Source organism: Leiobunum rupestre, chromosome 5 (assembly GCF_980474605.1).
Source record: "Leiobunum rupestre chromosome 5, qqLeiRupe1.1.hap1, whole genome shotgun sequence".
Taxonomy (NCBI): domain Eukaryota; kingdom Metazoa; phylum Arthropoda; class Arachnida; order Opiliones; family Sclerosomatidae; genus Leiobunum; species Leiobunum rupestre.
In genome coordinates, this window is record NC_143388.1 from 32455122 (window position 1) to 32471237 (window position 16116).

Sequence of the window (16116 nt, forward strand, 5' to 3'; positions counted from 1 at the left end):
GCACGAGAAGGGGGAAGGAAATACGTCACCAGCGTGTGCCTCAATCGCGTAGGGTAGACGTCACTTTTAGGGATAATAAATAAACAAATTCTTGGTTGAGTTGAGAACATTAATTACAGGGTGACCAGACTTCCTATATTTTTAATGCCTTCCTATAAATTTCTTTTTTTTTAACCTTTTTCCTATAAATTAACGGTCTTTTGATAATGAAATAACTTTTTTGTACGTGTCAAAAAACATCTAGTTCTAACCCTGCCACTTTCAAACAAAATCTTGAAATGTACGGGCTTTGCAAATCCGGAAAGTGATCCAATAATGCAAAGCAGTGTACAAAAAATTATCAATATTCTAGGTGATTCGAGTCAAAGTATATCGATATGCAATAATTACCGTATTATTTTTCCCATATTTTCCTTTTTAGTGTCCTATATTTTCCTGTAATTCGCCTTTTGTATTTCCTATATTTTCCTGTAATTCGCCTTTTGTATTTCCTATATTTTCCTATAATTCGCCTTTTGTATTTCCTATATTTTCCTGTAATTCGCCTATTTAGTTTCCTATATTTTCCTGTAATTCGCCTATTTAGTTTCCTATATTTTCCTGTAATTCGCCTATTTAGTTTCCTATATTTGCCTGTAATTCGCCTATTTAGTTTCCTATATTTGCCTGTAATTCGCCTATTTAGTTTCCTATATTTGCCTGTAATTCGCCTATTTAGTTTCCTATATTTGCCTGTAATTCGCCTATTTAGTTTCCTATATTTTCGTGTAATTCGCCTATTTAGTTTCCTATATTTTCGTGTAATTCGCCTATTTAGTTTCCTATATTTTCCTGTAATTCGCCTATTTAGTTTCCTATATTTTCCTGTAATTCGCCTATTTAGTTTGCTATATTTTCCTGTAATTCCCCTTTTGTATTTTCTATAATTCGCCTATTTAGTTTGCTATATTTTCCTGTAATTCGCCTATTTAGTTTGCTATATTTTCCTGTAATTCCCCTTTTGTATTTTCTATAATTCGCCTATTTAGTTTGCTATATTTTCCTGTAATTCCCCTTTTGTATTTTCTATAATTCGCCTATTTAGTTTGCTATATTTTCCTGTAATTCCCCTTTTGTATTTTCTATAATTCGCCTATTTAGTTTGCTATATTTTCCTGTAATTCACCTATTTTATTTCCTATGTTTTCCTATAATTCGCCTCTAAAATTCCTATTTTTCCTATAAAATTTTCAAAGCCTTTCCATGGTCACCCTGTTAATATAATATCCGTTTACTTAAATCCGTCTTTAAATTGAACTATTTTCATGTATATTTTTGGAGGCTTTCTTGAATCTTCGTGGTTTAGCGCTTTTTCCTAGAGCCATTTCAAAATCATCCATTAATTTCTAATGGTAGATTGAAAGTCTTGAATTTGTCTCAGATTTGAAAGTCTCTTGATTTTTACCTGTACGTGGAATAATTTTTAAATAACTGTGGGTCGTTCCTATTGTACGTGTTTTATTTTTGATCTTAATATGGGAGGAAAGTTAACGTCTTCGGCGTTTGGAGGTAAAAGTAACCTGGATTTCGATGAGCTGAAATGAACCCCGAATAATAAGTTTCCTCGACTCGGTCAAATTGCCCATCCATGCGTTTTATTTAAACGTCATTTTTTTAACTTGTTTTGGAGTTATTTGCTTTTTATATATTTTTCTTTTAATGTAAGTGCAATAATAGGCCGTTCTGAATAATCCATACAGGGAAGCGCACCTTTCCTCTTTTGTCGAAGATGGCCAATGGTTCTTTAAAATTGAAATGATAATTTATTGCCTTTTCTTGGACTCTTAATTTTTGTAGCAAGGGTAATAACCTATGCCGTTTTTAACCCTTTATTCCAACTAGTATGGTTAAAATATAGAACATGTCAGATGCGTTTCTTTAAATAGTTTTCTTTACATGATTTTAAGTATTTTTATTTTCGAAAATAATATTTTGTAGAATATATGAACCCTACAAATAGATGAATTCCAGTCTATATAAAATCTTAATTAAATTAACATATGCATTTATAAACGTTTTGATTAATCTGAGTACTTAAATACTTGTGTTCCTTTATTTCACAACATTTTTATTTCTTAAATTATCGATTATTTTAAATTCTTAAATTATCGATTATTTTAAATTCTTAAATTATCGATTATTTTAAATTCTTAAATTATCGATTATTTTAAATTCTTAAATTATCGATTATTTTAAATTCTTAAATTATCGATTATTTTAAATTCTTAAATTATCGATGATTTTAAATTCTTAAATTATCGATGATTTTAAATTCTTAAATTATCGATTATTTTAAATTCTTAAATTATCGATTATTTTAAATTCTTAAATTATCGATTATTTTAAATTCTTAAATTATCGATTATTTTAAATTCTTAAATTATCGATTATTTTAAATTCTTAAATTATCGATTATTTTAAATTCTTAAATTATCGATTATTTTAAATTTTTAAATTATCCATTATTTTTAAATTTTTAAATTATCCATTATTTTTAAATTCTTGAATTATCCATTTTTAAATTAATAGTAATTTGTGTTTGCGTAGACGGTAGACATGGTAACCACCTCGAATAGGCTGCCTCATTGCATTTTCCAGCAAAACCTATTTTTTCTTTGCAAAATTAATATAATTATCGATTAAATAACAGATGAAGGCTTGTGAAATAAAACTTGGATAAGTTGAGGATCTCCAAAACAAACCACGCATAGCTAAATATTTTTCCCTCGCAAAAACAGCCAAAAATGAATAGCATGTCCTACATTATTAATAATAAATTTTGTGATTTTTTAAATGTTTTTGGTATAAAGAAAATAGTCAACCATAACCTGGAAAAGTCTAATGTGAAAGATAATAATAATAATCTTAAAAAAACTTAAGTATGAGAATGAGCTTACCTTTCGAGCATTAGGAGATTGGAAGCAGCGCTGACAATCGTTTCCACATAGTCATTCATTTTTGGTTTTACATAATTTATGTACATTCAGAAATAACCAAAAATAAATTTTAATACGGCACTAAAACATTCAATAGAAATTTTTCGATCTGAAGTACCTTGTTTTTAAATAATTTTACCGCGGTATAAATCATTAAATATAAAAATTTTCGATTAAATGTAAAATAAAAAATAAACACAATTTTAAGATTTGATTTAAGTCGGGCAGGGTTTATACAGACAGGGTGACCACAGTTCCTAAATTTCCTTTGTTTTCCTGTAATTTAACGTCTTTCCTTTTTCTCCTATAATTTCATTAAATTTCCTATAATACCCTATATTTTAACTCAAACGTCTGAAGAAATTAAAATAGTTGATATTTTACCCTTAGAAGTCTTCATATTGTCCTAGTTTTTAAAGATGCTTATTTCCAACACTGTTTGCCGATAGTTTTCGACTGTTCCTATCGGTTATCAACTTTATTTTCAATGTTATACCCCCTTTAAAAATCGGGGAAATATCCAGGAAATTAATTTTTTTAGTAAAAATCGGGGAAATTTATGAAGGATCAGAAAGTTTGCCCTAATGAATACAAGTTGACAAAGTTTTTCTTCTTAAAGATTTTACTTTATTTCTTCTTTATTAATATTAAACCAATTTCACTTAAATTACAATCATGAAATGAGTTCCTCTGTAAACCTTAGTTTTATTTTATCTTGCACCTGGAAAAATAAAGGAAATATTTGTGGGAAACCCTGGAAATATCAGGGAAATCGGGTTGGCAATAGCTGTATGAACCCTGTCAGAGATTTTAATTTAGTTGAAGATACCGTAATGTTTAGCGACAATAAAAATCGTCGTTATTCCTAAGTAGAAATAGACACATTATGGGGAGGGTTGGGAATCCTGGGAAACTCAGGGAATTCGAATATGGGTATAAAAATCAGGGAAATGTCAGGGCAGTGGCGTAACTAAGGAACTGCGACCGCGGGGGGGGGGGGCTTTCGTTTTAAGTATTGATTTTTTAATTTATTTAAATTTTTAAATAATTAAATAAATTATGCTTTAACTATTGGTAAAAATGTAGAAATCTGGCACATATCCCCTAGGGGTAAGACACACGGCGAACTCGGTGTACACTGCCGTACCTTTGACAGTGCTAAATGGAACTCGCGAACTCTTGAAAATATGTACCTTTAACAGTGCTAAATGCGCGAACTCGGTGTACAGATTATCTGAGACTGTCTTACCCCTCGCATATCCCCAATATTTTCAGAGAACTTGTAAAAATGGGGAAAAAAAATTGATTTTTTATAAAGGGCCCTTTTGATATCCTGCGGGGGAGCCCAAAATTTGTCGTTACGCCACTGTGTCAGGGAATTTAAAAATTAGTCTAAAAATCAGGGAAATGTCAGGGAATTTATTTTCTGTTGCAAAGGAAACTTTTTCTAAAATATAGGTAATCTTGGCGCGAAATAAGTCGGGGGAAATCTCCGAAGATGGTCAGGGAAAACCTGGAACTGTCACTAAGATGGGGAATTTGATATTGAAAAAAATGTGGCAACCCTGATAGGTATAATTATGGATAATAAAATAACTTATAAATATGGTAATAAAATCATTGATGCGTCATTGACAGACGTACTCTGAACCGCACGCGGGCGTAATGTTTCCTGGCTCCCCACGCGAAGTTTTAGAGGTTAAGACGAAATATTTCGGGGGTTATTTACACTTATCTGGCGTGTTAACGAACCAATTGAACTTGACCCTCAGTTCCACCGTGATTAATGGAAGCGCGTTGGGTGCTGGCCTAAAACAAACAGTGGGCGGCGCTGGATCCAATTTTCTAAGAAAAGAACCTAGTTTGATCTATGGCGGACGAAAATCTCTCGCCGCCCATATGAGCTTTCGTCTTCCCCGATCACGTCAGTACGCCGATCACGTAAAATTATAGCCAAGATACTTCACGCTGAAAGCTTACCAACGTTTCTCCCGGATTTATTAGCGAAAGTGGAAGAATTTTGCTTCTCAGTTATAGAGACCTATTTAGAGACGCCTTAGGCGCCATCTGGGAATTAATAACGCGAACTTAACGTATTTTTAATAGTAAATGGCAGCGTAAGTAACAAAATAAATATAAGTATGACACTGAACTATTTTGTTAAATATGCCTTTGGCGCCATCTTAGAATAAATTTCGTAGCCTGTACGTATTTTTTTTAGTAAATGGGAGCGTAAGTAACAAAATAAATATAAGTATGACACTGAACTATTTTGTAAAATATGCCTTTGGCGCCATCTTAGAATAAATTTCGTAGCCTGTACGTATTTTTTTTAGTAAATGGGAGCGTAAGTAACAAAATAAATATAAGTATGACACTGAACTATTTTGTTTAATATGCCTTTGGCGCCATCTGGGAATAAATTTCGTGACCTGTACGTATTTTTTAGTAGTAAATGGGAGCGTAAGTAACAAAATAAACATAAGTATGACACTGAACGATTTTGTTTAATATGCAATGCCTTTGAAGTTTAATAGATTATTTTTTTTTGTTAAATCAGACAACCTGGTACTATTTATTCAATATATATATGAAAATTTACAAGGTTGTATAAAATTGTTAATTCGGAGCACACTAAATTAATTTTGTTTTTTAATTAGTAATTAAATTAAAATTTCATTATAGTTTACGTAATAATTAGCTAGGCTAATACCCGAGGCACTACAACTACCTTAGGCCTAACTCATCATGCGACTTTTAAAGCCAATAATTCAGGTGGTCGGGTTACATTGCGTAGGGTGGCGGTGGCGTAGCTAGCATGGGTAACACCTGGCGCGGATATCATGGTGTGCTCCTTACTATTCTCTAGTTTGTGTAAGTCTTAATTTTTTCACGGTCGGGTGGCACCCGGGGTGCCCCCCCCCCCTAGCTACGCCACTGGGTGTTGGCAAGCCCTTCAAACCACGCGAGCCAACAGCTCCCCACACTCACTATTACCGTTAACCAAAAGGGTCATAAAACTGTAAATGAAATCAAAAAATCATTTTTTTTTTAAATTAAAAAAATCAACCACCTTCAATAGTACGACGTGTAAGTCTGTATGTTTTGATTGAAGTAAATGGTAGCGTAAGTAACGAAATAAACATAAATATGACATTGAACGATTTCGATAGTCTGTCGTGGAGTGATTGCTTAATCAGAAGTTTAGAAACCGGAAAGTCGACACAAAAATACAGTTTTACTGCCAGGCTAGTGTGATGGCGATAAGTACGAGAAAAAATGGCGTGTAGAGCTCTAATTCTAAAAATAACTACTTTCAGGAATGATTGGTAGGTTTATAATATTTAATTTTATTTTCCGGTTCAATAATTTATTATTTTACCAAATACTCAGTTGCAAGTTAAGTAACGCAAAATAACTAGCACATTTGGTGGAAAGATACTAAAGATCAGCGGCGGCAATTTCAAAGTTCGCCTATTTTTGCGGTTGAATTTCTAATTATACGTGCACGCGTTATAAAATTTCGGAAAGTTTCGTCTATTGCGTTATATTTTAAAGCGATAATTAATTAATTAACATAGATAATATTTAAAAACAGTTGTAATCATTTATTTTTAGTACTTCAAGTGAGGAATACCTTGGCGAGTTCAGGGTAAGTATAGGACGGGTAATGCCGAGATTACCACGTTGACGTACTTAAAGCGCGATTTGATGATTGTTTATAAGCATAATACTATAACGAAGCTTAAAAATAATAATCTACACTAAATATTTATTGATCACTTTGAAATTTACGCAATTGACATTTGTAAAATGGACTAATATAGCACGCGCAGAAAATCGGCGAAATTCGAAATTCCCGCCGACGATTTACCGGAAATTCGTGCTTGTAACTTTCCGCCAAATGTACCAGATATTTTGCTATTCTTAACCTGTCTCTGAGTCAAGTTACCCTTTTGAAAACGCGAACGGGAAACGTGTAGATTGTACAGAATTCTTTATAGTATAGGGAGCTAACAGTACTACGTCACACGACGTCATTCATGCGTTTTCCTATTGAAAAAAATCCTACCCTATGTATAATTTTAAGTAAAAAAAAAATAAATTTAACAACCCAACTTGGTTGTTTATGAAATGATTATGAAACTTCATCATTCTTAAAATATTTTTCTCCAATTATTTAACGTTATAAATTATCAAATATAAATTAATTATTACTGATTTTAAATTTATATATTATACTGTATGTTAATTTTCTATAACTAGTGATATAAATTCTTAAATGAAGTCTCTTGCCCTGACTAAATTAAAAAAGGTTTTACAAGAACTATTTCAGGTCTGGCATACCGGGTGATTCTGTACACGAAATTAAGGTTAAGTTAAATGGGTCCAAAATTTTAAACTAATATTGATCCTAAAGTTTCAGAAATATGAAAGCCCAAATTAAGTAACAAGTTTTGGCGGTTTGCTTAAGTGTTACCAAAACTGTTTTTATTTATAATTGAGATATGAAGATGCCATTTTAAGTAACCAATGAAATATCTGGTCAATTTGATTGAATCCTACAAACATTCTCCGTAAGTAAAAATAAATATATTCTTGGTCAGGAATCCATACCTCTACTTGGAATGATTATCCTGTCGTATCGCGTATGGTAAGATAACTCTGACGGCTTTGGCCCCACCTACGATATTTAAAATCCCCTCTGCGCGCGCTCCCCTCTCACGTTGTTGTTGGTTAAGTTAAGATAGTGACGTCAAAAAAACCGTCGACCACATCGAGACGAAAATCTGCCGCGATAAGCATTCCAAGTAGAGGTATGGATTCCTGTCTTGGTGTAACACATCTTTTAAAAATCGGAGCCTACAATTTTTAATTATTTTTAGGAACATAATATTTAATATTAGGTTTTATCATTTGTAATGGCATCATTAGTTTTATTAAGGATAAATAATAATTAATGTAATTTAATCATTAAGGTTAATAGTGTTATAATTATAATTGATGGAGGATCAGAAGTGTTTGTGACGTATTTAAGAGTCAGTGGTCTTTAAAAATTGTTGCTTTTATCGACAGTAAAGTATTTGCTTAACAAATTTCTTCTGACATTTTTATCTTATTTGAAATAAAGAATACGACATTCAATAGCTGTTTCTGAGTTCAAATACGGGGTTGGGGTTGGCACAGTTCCTGGAAAAGTTGAGGGAATTTGAAAATGGGTCTGAAAGTCGGGTAATTTTTTAAAATGTGCCTGAAAGTCGGGTAATTTTTTAAAATGTGCCCGAAAGTCGGGTAATTTTTTAAAATGTGCCCGAAAGTCGGGTAATTTTTTAAAATGGGCCTGAAAATCGGGTAATTTTTTAAAATGGGCCTGAAAATCGGGTAATTTTTTAAAATGGGCCTGAAAATCGGGTAATTTTTTTAAATGGGCCTGAAAATCGGGTAATTTTTGAAAATGGGCCTGAAAATCGGGTAATTTTTGAAAATGGGCCTGAAAATCAGGAAATTTTTGAAAAAGGGTCTGGGAATTTACTTTTGATTACAAACTGAACGTAGGTTAAAAAATTAGTTTAAAAAAGTCGTAAAAAATCTGTTGAAATGATAAGGGAAAACCGGGAATTGTCTGAAAAAAACTGTCAACCCTGAAATAAGCTAAATACGTGCGTGTAGTTATTTTTCGACTGCTAATAATCATATTGAAATTGACTAATTTATAAAAAAAATATTATTCAAATTATATAAAATGATAAAACAGTTGCGATATCTAATGGTATTTTTTTAGCAATTAAAATACTAAACTACCTTTTAGAAATCTTTATAGATTTCAGAAAGACAACAGATACCCCTGTAAACATTAAATTTCTTACACCCTGTATACATAAAATTTCTTACACCCTGTAAACATTAAATTTCTTACACCCTGTAAACATTAAATTTCTTTTACATCTTTAGACAAAAATGAGGGGAAATTCTTAAGCAACCGTGAATTTCCTTCCCCAGGCGTTACACGCTAAATCCAGAGCTGAGCCCATATTTGCATACCACTTAAATGCCTCATAGCTAGACATTTTCACATTGACGAATTTTTTTTAATTTAGCACCCCCTGGGGAGAGGGGTCTAAGTTTCAAACCGTTTCTCAGTCGATGACATTCGAAACTAATATTTGCTTCCAGGAGTGAGGTCTCGAGGCTTGGTCCCTTAATTGTCTCGAGTTTTATGGGCTGTGCAATTCTTTTACGCTGACGCAATGAATTTTTTCCGTTATGCTATTTCGCTTCTTCCTTAGAGCCTCTAGTGACGATACACCTACCGCGTTTTGTACTAAACTTATTATTACGCTGACAAGGACTTTTGGCCTGGTTCTTCACTGTTTATTAAAACTCTTCTTTTTTCTATAATGGTGTTACGTTTCTGTTGGGGTTTTTTTTTTAAGCTGTTGTTACTAAGTAGAGGTTTTGAACTTCATATTTTTTTGGGCGTTTTATCGACAGGAACGGTTGATATTTTTGGTTACCTCGGAGCAAGATGGTTCTTCCAACTGTTTGCATATCGTCGTTTTTTATTAATTAATTTTATTTTGTATTAATTAATATTATTTAATTTTAATATTAATAAAAATTAATTTTTATTAATTAATATTAATTTTAATTTTTCATTAATTATTGATTTTAATTTTTTATTAATTATTAATTATTTATTAATTATTATTAATTTTAACTTTTTTCTTAATTATTAATTTTACCTTTTTCGTTAATTATTAATTTTACCTTTTTTGTTAATTATTAATTTTCACTTGTTAATTGTTAATTCTAATTTTTAATTATTAATTTTAGTGACTACGTTCTCCACGCTTTTTCTATAGATAAAATTAAAATATTTCCCCCATTATCAAAGCTAAGGAGTGAGGTTGTTGTAGTTTTTCCTGGTTTACGTATTTGACCATTGTACGTTTTTCAAGAGTTGCCATAATTTGGAACTAAAATTTTACCAAAAATTTCAAAGATAATAAAGATGTCTTTGAAAAAATACTAACTTAAGAATGGAAATATTTTCCTATTGAAAATAGAAAAATTTCAATTATTTTATTACGTGAATTATGAAAATGGATAATTTTCTGGAAATTAGTGCCATTTATACAAAAAATCCCGGAACTTTTTTCTAATTTTAAATTGATAAAATTTATAAAAATAAAACATACTATTGATAAAAATTTCGCGTTGTGACAGTTCTTATTTTAAATTACTGCAACTTCGATAAATTTCTCACCGCGAACTAATGATACAAGCACAACGGCGCTAATGAGTGCTCCTCCCCGTTTTGTTTTGGTTCATTACACCTCGACCCCATTTCGCCACTCGAAGTGGTCATGCCATTATTCCCTTAAACGCTACTTACCGCTACTCTTGCGCTTCTGAAAAGACTTCAATTTCAAGATAAAGAATATGTTTAAACAATTTTTGACCCATTCATTCGAATTGCAACAAACCCGAGATTGACACGCTAACATGGTTAAAAAAATTCTTTGACTTATCGTGGTCAATAGTACTCGTCCGTTTAAATCAAGTTAACTCGATAAAAACTGCACCCGTTTCCTCTATCTTCCACTAACGGATAAGTAACCTTGGTTTTGCCTCCTTCAAAAATGGTGACCTTTTATGAATGAAGTTAAATATCGCGTGTTCTTACGGTATGAAATGAAAAAATTCACCGTTTCGATGGTTTCTTCACGATTTCGTGTGACGCGGTGGTATTTGTGGGCGTGTTCCCGTTTCTTTTCGAGTTGCACGCGCCTGGACACGGATTATAAATCTTTTGTGTTCGAGGAAACTGAGTTATTCCCAGTTACGCAATTGAATCTTGTGTATTTTTGTGATGTTACTCGTTCCCTGGCTGCTCGAGAAAAAATATTTCCTCTTTATCTTATCCTCGTGTCTTCTGTATTTCGCTGCCTAGGGGGAGTCAGGGCAAAATGTTTCTAACTTCGAAAAGTGTTTGTTTTGAGTTAATTCGAATTGATTTAGATTGTAAGTAACGAATACGATGGAACATGGTTTTTATTTCAAAATTGGTTTAAATTAAGAGTTACAAATATTGATTGGTACTTCAGGGCCCCAAAGCTTTTATAATGTCCTATAACATCCTATATTTTTAGCAAAAGAAATTCCTATAAAATCCTGTAATTTTGATATTTTGCCTATTTTAAATCCCGCCACTCGGTGAAATTGCTAGGTTTAACTAGAGGTCGGTAACGGTTAATCATTATCCATGTTTAAATGGATTTTTTCGGGGAAAAAATGTAAACAAAGAAATTTACCGGTTAATTTTTCGGAAAATGATTAAAAAACATGTATTATTCGTAAAATTTAAGGTTTTTATCGAAAAAAACGTCGTTTTTCCGATTAATTTTATAAATTTATCAAAAAATTAATCGGATAATACAGAAATATAAATTACTTGATCAAAACGTTTTACGAATAATTTTGAGAGCTTTATTTATTGAATAAAAGTTAACCATCCCCGACCTCTAGATTTAACTATAGGATACATTCCTATACAAAGTCATTCTAGTCTATACTTTGGTTATTGTTAACATGGTTAGCTACTAATATATTTTTGTGATGAAATGGTTAAATAGTTTCTATTTTTTAAGTGAAAATCAAAGATTTATTTCACTAAATATAGATTTTGTTTTTAAATGCATACAGTAAGTAAATGAAATGGCATATATAGTCCTATAAATACTATAATTTAGAAAAAAAATAGTCCTAAAAGGTCCTATATTTTTAGAAAAATAATCCTTTTCCCTATAAAACAATTTAGATTTGAGTGGGGCCCATGGTACTATCATAAGTAACATAATAGAGTTAAGTATGACACTTCCTATTGTTTTAATGCTAATTTCCTGACCGAAGTCACCAAACCCTTTTCGACACTGACTTGAAATTGCAACCGAACTCTGTGCTGAGAACTAAATCTAGACTGCGCAATAACTCTGAAAATCAGTTCGATGACAATTTTTAATAATTTATATACTTTTTTTTTACTTATGGTTCTATCAAAAGCATTTTACTTTGGCTAACAAAATTAGCCTTTATAGTTTAAATAGAGCCAACGGTAGACGCTTAAAAGCTGCTGTATTTTCGGCTGCTAATTAATATAACAGCAGCTTCTCACGTTGTCCGTTACGTAGCGCTATGTAAAACGAAAACGTCAATTAATAAGCTTACGATAAATGTGCACTGATATATTTTAATTTAATTTACTAATGGAACTCAATTATTAACATAATTTGATTTAATTTACTAATGGAACTCAATTATTAACATAATTTGATTAAATTGATGGAAACAATTATCCGAAATAAAACCGTATTTTCGTACGTAAAACCAAAGTTTATCTCAAATCTGCAAAAATCAGAGTTAACACAATCCTCCCCTGAGGTAACGGTTGGTTTCTTCGTAGTAAATCCTATTTTTTGACAAATTGAATGTCTCGAACCCCTTTTATCCGTCTTTGTTGAGTGGAAATTTACCAACAGACGTTTGAACATATTGTCAAGTGCTTTTTTTTTGCGTTATCTAAACTTTGTTACTTGACGTGAAAATGTGATTGACATGGATGACTACGCTCTTGTATTTATCCACAATTTGTTACCCCGTGGCTGGGTATTCTGATTTTAAACGGATTTTCACACTGCTTGGGAAGTTGCTTAGCCTTGTTCCGTTGATGTCTAATAACAATAATCAATAGAAATATATGTAAAGCGACTTGTGTACAAACTCAGATTAAAAAATTTAGAAACGCAACTTAATTTACACAATACAGTTGAAATCGTAAACTTATACTGAATAATAATCAACTTGGATAATCAAGGTTGTTGATTTTTATTGATTTTATTTTGTTTAAGGTTTTATGCCTGTTTTTCTTCACAAATTTATAAATATTTTGACTATAATCAACTAGGCTAATGTTGTTGGTTTTTAAAAAATTGAGATTTTTATAGATTTTTTTAAGGTTTTATGCCTGTTTTTCTTGACAAATTGATAAATAATTTGACTGCAGCGATAACGTAAACTATAGTTTAAATTAATCTTTATTAAATTGAATTATTAATTAATAATGAAATTTCATTGCATTTTCCGAGAATTTAAATTTCTACGTGATTTAAATCAATGATTTTTTTGAAAATCATTTGATTTAAATAAATTTAATTGAAATCAGACAACCCTGAGGCTAATGGCTAATACCCAAGTCATCTAGAGACTTTTAAAACTTCAACAACTACGTCCAGGGTTCTGAATTGGTATTTACCGATGGTAAATAACGTTATGGTATAAAATGGGAAAGTGATAAATTATGGTACACAATGGTAAATATATTTCCATTAATTATTTACAGTATTTAAAACTTAAACCTACATTCATGGAGGTATAAAACCTTTTAAGATTTAGAACAGACTTGTAGAGTAATGAAAAAGTTCAGTATCTTAAGTTGATATATTCACGTATGTTACTATACAATTACCATTATTTACCATTATTTACTAATGGTATATGCACAATATTCCAAAAAGTAATTAAGACTTTTAAATCGAAACTTTTTTGGAAACTGAATGGGTTTTGTTGTTCAGGTTTGAATCCTCCAAATGTCTCTTAAATAGGTAGTAATTTAATTACTCTTAAAATACCCTAAAATAGAGATATCGTCCCTAGGTTACCTATTTTAATAAATCTTGGAAAAAGCTCAAGATATTTTTACACTTCTGACCCAAACTGAGGTCGTTTTTGTGATAATTTAAAACTAAAATAATTTTTGAGGATTCGATATTACAATCCTATTTCAGATTTGTGGATATGTAGTAATCAGGGCTCCCAGAGTTCCTATAATTCCTATAAATTCCTATAATTTAAATATGCTCCTATAATTTTATATTTTCTCAAAATTGTTCCTATAAATTCCCATTTTTTTCGAAATTTTCTAGTTTTTCTATAGCTATATCCAGAAGTTCCTATAATTTTAAAAATAATGTATTACAAAACAGCCTTAACATTTGGGAAAAATTTGCCTTCTAAATAAAGCTTAGGTCTGGTGTTCCCGAAAACCGGTTGGGCTCCCAGAGTTCCTATCAATTCCTATAGTTTCAATATACTCCTATAATTTCCTATAGTTTCAATACACTCCTATAATTTCCTATAGTTTCAATACACTCCTATAATTTCCTATAGTTTCAATATACTCCTATAATTTCCTATAGTTTCAATACACTCCTATAATTTCCTATAGTTTCAATACACTCCTATAATTTCCTATAGTTTCAATACACTCCTATAATTTCCTATAGTTTCAATACACTCCTATAATTTCCTATAGTTTCAATATACTCCTATAATTTCCTATAGTTTCAATATACTCCTATAATTTCCTATAGTTTCAATATACTCCTATAATTTCCTATAGTTTCAATATACTCCTATAATTTCCTATAGTTTCAATATACTCCTATAATTTCCTATAGTTTCAATATACTCCTATAATTTCCTATAGTTTCAATATACCCCTATAATTTCCTATAGTTTCAATATACCCCTATAATTTCCTATAGTTTCAATATACTCCTATAATTTCCTATAGTTTCAATATACTCCTATAATTTCCTATAGTTTCAATATACTCCTATAATTTCCTATAGTTTCAATATACTCCTATAATTTCCTATAGTTTCAATATACTCCTATAATTTCCTATAGTTTCAATATACTCCTATAATTTCGTATAGTTTCAATATACTCCTATAATTTCATTATACTCTTATAATTTCCTTTTTTTTTTAAATTGTTCGTATAAATTTCTATTTTTAGCTAAAATGTTCCTATAAATTCCTATATTTTCTATGAAATTTCCTATAATTCCTATATTTTCTATGAAATTTCCTATAATTCCTATAATATTTTCAAAAAAATCGCTGGGAGCCCTGCTAGTTCAAATAAAGATTTTTAATTAATATTGCTTGCTATTTTACCCTATTTGTAAGTCCACTTTCCTCCTATTGATATGATAATATGAATATACAAATTTCTTTATTTATATAAATTGACATATTTGGTGGTAGAAGAGCTATTTGATTAAGAATTAGAATAAGTTTCCTTGGTTGTTTAAAGGAACGTGTTAACTAAAACGTAACTTTGGGCAAAATGTGGGCTATTGTAATAGATCTACAGTTATCGGAATTTCTATCAATGACCATCTGCTTGACCCAACTTGCAAATTTCGGAAATTAAATAAAGCTTAGGTCTGGTGTTCCCGAAAACCGGTTGGGCTCCCAGAGTTCCTATAATTTCCTATAGTTTCAATATACTCCTATAATTTCCTATAGTTTCAATATACTCCTATAATTTCCTATAGTTTCAATATACTCCTATAATTTCCTATAGTTTCAATATACTCCTATAATTTCCTATAGTTTCAATATACTCCTATAATTTCCTATAGTTTCAATATACTCCTATAATTTCTTTATTTATATAAATTGACATATTTGGTGGTAGAAGAGCTATTTGATTAAGAATTAGAATAAGTTTCCTTGGTTGTTTAAAGGAACGTGTTAACTAAAACGTAACTTTGGGCAAAATGTGGGCTATTGTAATAGATCTACAGTTATCGGAATTTCTATCAATGACCATCTGCTTGACCCAACTTGCAAATTTCGGAAATTAAATAAAGCTTAGGTCTGGTGTTCCCGAAAACCGGTTGGGCTCCCAGAGTTCCTATAATTTCCTATAGTTTCAATATACTCCTATAATTTCCTATAGTTTCAATATACTCCTATAATTTCCTATAGTTTCAATATACTCCTATAATTTCCTATAGTTTCAATATACTCCTATAATTTCCTATAGTTTCAATATACTCCTATAATTTCTTTATTTATATAAATTGACATATTTGGTGGTAGAAGAGCTATTTGATTAAGAATTAGAATAAGTTTCCTTGGTTGTTTAAAGGAACGTGTTAGCTAAAACGTAACTTTGGGCAAAATGTGGGCTATTGTAATAGATCTACAGTTATCGGAATTTCTATCAATGACCATCTGCTTGACCCAACTTGCAAATTTCGGAAATTAAATAAAGCTTAGGTCTGGTG

At 30.8% G+C, this 16116-nt stretch overlaps 1 protein-coding gene across 1 annotated transcript in view; it reads left to right on the forward strand.

Moving 5' to 3' along the window:
• Positions 1-16116, forward strand: part of LOC149944188 (uncharacterized) — a 48512-nt gene that overhangs the window by 21716 nt on the left and 10680 nt on the right. The window lies entirely within an intron of this gene.